Below are 6,475 nucleotides of genomic sequence, written 5' to 3' on the forward strand. Positions count from 1 at the left end.
TTTCTCTTTTTATTCTCATAGTTCTTGACTTGAAGACACATATGGAATGAGAAATTTCTCTATGTTTAACACCTGCTTCTAATTCATTGACTAAAAATGTAACTTAATTCTTTTGTTTTGCTGTTCTCAGTATTTTTATTGCATTTTTCTCTTTGATGAGTGTTTAAACTCAATTTGAGAGAAAGCATCTCAGATAAATCTGTCATATAAAAATATATTCTTGAAAAATGAAAAAGTACCAATATATTTTATATGTGTAAGTAAACTAATTTTGTTTTCCCTTTTCTCTTATTTTCTTGGTTGGTATTCACTGTAAGGTCTCTTTGAAGTAAATGACCAAAACCATACCCAGGGGCATATTTGACCATTAAAATTTAGAGGGAGTCATGAGCCTGTAAATGTCAAGATATTTGACTACTCTTGAATAATAAGCAAACTAAAAATAGTTTTCTGATTCTAACACATCTGCTTTATATTGAAAAGTGACCATAAACCAAACTGCCATATGTTCCTTTAAAAACATATGAGCAAAAATATTTCCCTTTCATACTCTTTTTTTTTTAAAATTAAGCTCACATATCAACATCTTACTTTGAAAATAAAAGGAAAAGGTAAAAACGTGGAAACAAAAAGAAAAATACAAAAGTTTGATCTATCTTTGCCATTTTAATTAACAACAACAAACACATCTACAGTCCTTTGAGCCATCAAACACATCTAGAAGATACAGTATTCCTGATATAATTCCTGTCTTTCATATAATCATTTTAGGTACATGAGACACTGCCATCAAAAATTCTTATTAAAATTTTCTTTATTCAGGATCCATAAATCCTAAGTAAAAAAAGTACATCTATGAAAGAATTATTTTTCATTTTAATGACTTTTTTCTCAGAGCCGTTTTAGGTTTGTCAGGTCCCCAATGTTGGGTCCCCCAATAATGGGTCTGTGATTAAAGGAGCGAGACTGATATAAAGTGAAGGTCAAGCAAAGCTTTATTTTGCGCCAAGCATCAAGAATCAAACCGATTGTCAAACAGATCGGTCAGGGCCGCTCCTTAGAGAGAGGACGACCTCTCTTTGTCTCACAGACTAGCTTCTATAGAGCAAAGGCCATGTGGTTGTGTCTGGCCATGCACAGGTGGCCAGTGAAATTGTAACACACAGAGAAAGCTATACAGTCATGCTAGGTGACCAATTGAATTACAATTTACCCTAGTAGATATTTGAACCAGCCTATCACCTTGGTCAGAATTGGCACCCAAAAGGTGCCCAAAGGGCAGGGCCCATACTCCTTGGTAGCTAGGAGACAGTATGAGCCCCGACTGATTGAATACCTCCATCTGGCCTGACCCACCCTTGTACTTGGACTTTATTATCTGGGACTGGTTTCTGGGACATGTTTTTAAGTAAATGCCCCTGGGGGGGAGGGGGGCAGAGTCAATTTAAGTTTTACAACAAAATGGCAGTTCAGCCTAGGTGGGGCTGCTCTGGCTGAATAGGCCCTTACAGGAGAACTGTTTATGATGACCCCACCCTGTCATTGCTTACATGTTATCTACTGTGCTGGAAGAATCCAAAGATACTGTCTCTTTGTCCCTGACAATGAGGACATATGCTATTTGAATTATAAGTCATGTGTAGAGTGGGGTAGGGGTGCAGGTCCTAGTGAGAATAGAAGCTGGAGAAAAGGAAAAAAAAAATCTTTTTTTATGGGGTCCCTTCAGTTTTCCTGTCTCACAAATACATGATCAAAATTGAAATTTGGTATTCAACAATGCAAATGCAGTAATAAATATATTCATTTAGCATGGTCAAATAAAGATTGTATGTTTAAATCCATACCCTAAAGCAAGGATTAAGGAATTAGAGTCTATAATTCTCCTTCAACTGCCCTTCAACTTCAAAAATCATCCAACCAACCCTGACTCATTAAATCTTTCATGAAACATTAATTATATATTTTTAGTACTAAAATCATCTCCAGAAGCCTTGCTTTGAATGCTCCTATATTTCAGATAACCACAGACAATAAATAAATCAGCTCATGTTTTAGTATGTACCAGAGCTGGCAACATTAGTATCATGAGATATTAATTATAGGATTTCAACTATCTTGTGTCCCAATTAGGCTATATAACCAATCCCAGATTTGTTACATTTCCCTGCAGATGTGGTGCTCACATCTCTATCTTCGGAACAGTACTTTATTAGTCAAAGATACTGGTTATAATAAATCGGATCCAACCCTCACTAACTAAGCAGAAAATGAATTCATTATAATTCTGGATTTGTATGAGAAATTCACAGAAATAAGGAAAAGTTTAAGAAACAGGACAGGAAATGAAAAGTAGACAAGAAACACCAAGCTGCAGGAACCTTAGCAATGTCCTTGCAAGTATGAGCAGGCGTTATTGTTGACTTAACCATTAGCACTACTGTGGAATGTCCCTGGTCTTGGGTACCAAGGCTACACTATTGCTGGATAACAACAATTTACCTTTTTCTGCCACGATCATGATAAATCTAAGCCTGATAGATTGATAAGTTTATTAAAGTAACTATTAAGTTGAAAGGACTTGCTTTTGAAAAAGTAATTAGTATTTTACTACCCACCTAAAAAATATAGAGAGAAGAATGGTTCATTCAATGCTCTTAATAAACCTTGCTCAGAAATGCAAGTTCATTGTCAACTTGTCAGTGGATCACCTGGAAAACTACTTCATCTTGTGATGGCATTTTTTTTCAGCATTAAGTAAGAAGAAATATCATCTATTTCCTCTTTGTAGATAGAAAGCCTCAGAAAATGTTGAAATACCAATTAGTAGGAGAACATTGAAATTATGGGATATAGCATAACCTCCTGATTAAGATATCCTGGGGATAATCTTGGCTTCTTTAGTAATGAGTCATATAATGCTGGGTATTTTTTAAACCAGTCTTCAAAATAGGATAATAATTGTAACTATGTATGCATATATAATAATATACCTAGAGTACTGCAAACAATCAGTGAGTTAAAATATTTAAAAAAATGTAGGAGAGAACTCTGACACGCCATAATTATGCCTAAACTTTGTTTTTTTATATAAATACTATGAAAGTTGAAAGATACAGTCTTCACAAAGAAATCAATGTAACATATATGGCTGATACAATTTTGATATGTAAATCATATAGGAATACACAAGAATTATAGGAAAAGGAGATGCAGAAATAAACTTGAATATATGAAGTAGAAGTTAAAATATATAAGCTGTGTTGTAAATTTTATGTCTGGAGGAAGAATGCAAATTATAAAAAGTTAATGAAATTAAATTATGTGGTTTTCAGAATGTGCAGTATTGATGTGCAGATTATATGAGATAAGAAAAAAAATATATGCATCAAAGTTTAAGCAAAAACATTCTGCAATGGATAAGCAATAGCAAAGGGCGGAGTAATTATTTGAAGGTGAATTAGAAAGGAAAGACACACATGCCTAACCAGAGAATGTTCTCAGAAGACTTAGAGAATCATCTTATGATGATCCAAAGCAACAATCTCATCCAGTGGAATGGACTGGCCGTGTTTAGCTAAAAGTGTAAAGTTCCACTTAGGTGGGCTGGATTCAGAAATCCATGTAAACTAGATGGGATTGGTTGAAAGAAGAATGGAGATACTCGTTTGTTTATCAGGCTACCAGAAAAGAAATGGTACCACTAGGAAATTTAGCAATCAGGTGCTAGGCATAAACACTAGTAGAAGGTTTCAATATATAACTAATAATATGGGTATAAATACTATTATGGGCTCTGGCCTTCCTTGTATTGTCTAACTGAATTCTATTGTCTAATTGTTTATTGTTTTATATTGTAGTATCTTCACCATATTGTGTAGTTGTATTGTTGAGAGCCCCAAATAAATCACTGTAAAGATCCTAATACAATATGAACAGTTAGATATAAAGAGTATCTATCAGAGCGCTTGGGTGGCTTAATGGGTTAAGTATCTGCCTTTGGCTCAGATCATGGTTCCTGGGTCTGGGTTGGAGCCCTGCTACTAGCGTGTGTCTAGCTCCCTGCTCAGTGGGAAGGTTGCTTCTTCCTGTCCCTCTGCCCCTCTCCCTACTTGAGCTTTCGCTCTTTCTCTCCATAAAAAACAAAGAAAGAAAATCTTTTTTAAAAAGAGAATTTATCAATAAATTAAAAATCTACAAAACTGAGCATTTAAACTAAAAAGATGTTCATAAAGATTGATATAAATGATTAATAAAGTCATGATAGCACATTGATTATTCCAATCAAAGAAATACAAATTAAATAAAAAAGATGCTTGAGGGGCGCCTGGGTGGCTCAGTGAGTTAGGCCGCTGCCTTCGGCTCAGGTCATGATCTCAGGATCCTGGGATCGAGTCCCACATCGGGCTCTCTGCTCAGCAGGGAGCCTGCTTCCTCCTCTCTCTCTCTCTGCCTGCCTCTCCGCCTACTTGTGATCTCTCTCTGTCAAATAAATAAATAAAATCTTAAAAAAAAAAAAAGAGATGCTTGCTTTACTCTATAAAAATGTCATTTTTACAACTTAGGAGGTCTAGAAATGGTGGGAACTTGGGACAAACTAGCAGGCTAATCATTTTATCTTCAATTATATCCAATAGAAACGGACTACTCATTAAGCTAATTGTGAGTGAAAAAATCATTATTTTGTGTCCCCTTGAAACTAGCTTTAGACAAATATAAAAAGAGGATAAATTCCTTTAAAACACTACAAACCAGAACTATAGGCTTTACAAAGGTGTCTTCAAAATCCTAGCCAGCTGCCTATGAGATTCTTAAGATCTCATATACTTTTAAACACTGCTCCCAACACATACACCTTTTTAGTGTCCAGAATTTAACATAGTGTCTGGCACATACTAGGTACTAAATAAATATTTATTGAGTAAATAAATTAGTAAACAAATTAGTTGGTTGTCTCTTTTTTGATTAGAATTTGAAAAAAAATAATGCAAATAGTTTACATTGAGAGGTTTCCTCAGGAATCAGATGCAACATTGTTTATTTGAATTTAATATTTAAGATAAAAATTTAATGTTTTATACATAGGGATAAAATTAGAAATGAATATTTTATATATAGGAATACAATTTAATATTAAAATTTAAAATTTAATATTATTTCATATTACATGTACTATGAAACAATATAAACTAAAATTTTAATATTTTATATAGAGAGAAAAAATTGAAATACAACTTCTTAAAACAGCAAAATACAAACCCCAAATATAATCTAGACTATCACGTAGTCTATGGAATTAATTGTAACTTGTTTATTTCTGGTGTGGCAAACAATAATATTTTCATTCACTGGATAATTATTGAGCATCTTCTCTGTGACAGGCATTTTTCTAGGCACTGAGACTGTATCGTAAACCAAGCAAGTCTTCCCACTTATCCAGTGCTGAGTTCTTAGTTTATAGGGGCAGATGATAAATAAATATTTCTCTGTGATGGTGATAAGTGGTTTAAATTTTAAAAAATGACATCAGGGGACACCTGGGTGGTTCAATGGGTTAAGCCTCTGCCTTTGGCTCAGGTCCTGATCTCAGGGTCCTGGGATGGAACCCCCTATCGAGCTCTCTGCTCAGTGGGGAGTCGGCTTCCTCCTCTCTCTCTCTCTCTCTGCCTGCCTCTCTGTCTGCTTGTCATCACTCTCTCTGTATCAAATAAATAAATAAATAAAATATTTTTAAAAATGGCATCAGGGTAAGGAGTTAAGAGACTGCTGGTGGATAGGTGTTGGTAGTTCTCTTGAATATGTATCTAGGTGTGAAATTTCTGTGTCTGATGATAACTCTAGTTTGTGGATCTGCTAGACTGTGTTCCAAAGAGGCTGCATCATTTTACATTCCCAACAGCAGTGTAGGAGGGTTCCAGTTTCTCCATAACCTCTCTAATACTTACTCACACACTTTTTTATTATATTCATCCTAGTGGGTGTGAACTATTACCTCATGGTTTTATTTTGCATTTTCTTTTTCTTTCTCTTTCTCTTTTTTAAGATTTTATTTATTTATTTGACAGACAGAGATCACAAGTAGGCAGAGAGAGAGAGAGAGAGGAGGAAGCAGGCTCCCTGTTAAGCAGAGAGCCCGATGTGGGGCTGGATCCCAGGACTCTGGGATCATGACCTGAGCTGAATGAAGGCAGAGGCTTTAAACCACTGAACCACCCAGGTGCCCCTATTTTGCATTTTCTTGATGGCTAATGATATCAAGCATCTTTTAATGTGCTTATTAGCCATTTATATATCTTCCTTTGGTAAGGTAGAACATTCAAATGTTTTTTTCCCATTTTTTTTTTTAAGATTTTATTTATTTATTTGACAGAGAGAGATCACAAGTAGGCAGAGAGGCAGGCAGCGAGAGAGAGAGGAGGAAGCAGGCTCTCCGTGGAGCAGACAGCCTGATGCAGGGCTCGATCCCAGAATCCTGGGA

Source organism: Mustela lutreola, chromosome 1 (genome assembly GCF_030435805.1).
Source record: "Mustela lutreola isolate mMusLut2 chromosome 1, mMusLut2.pri, whole genome shotgun sequence".
Lineage (NCBI taxonomy): Eukaryota > Metazoa > Chordata > Mammalia > Carnivora > Mustelidae > Mustela > Mustela lutreola.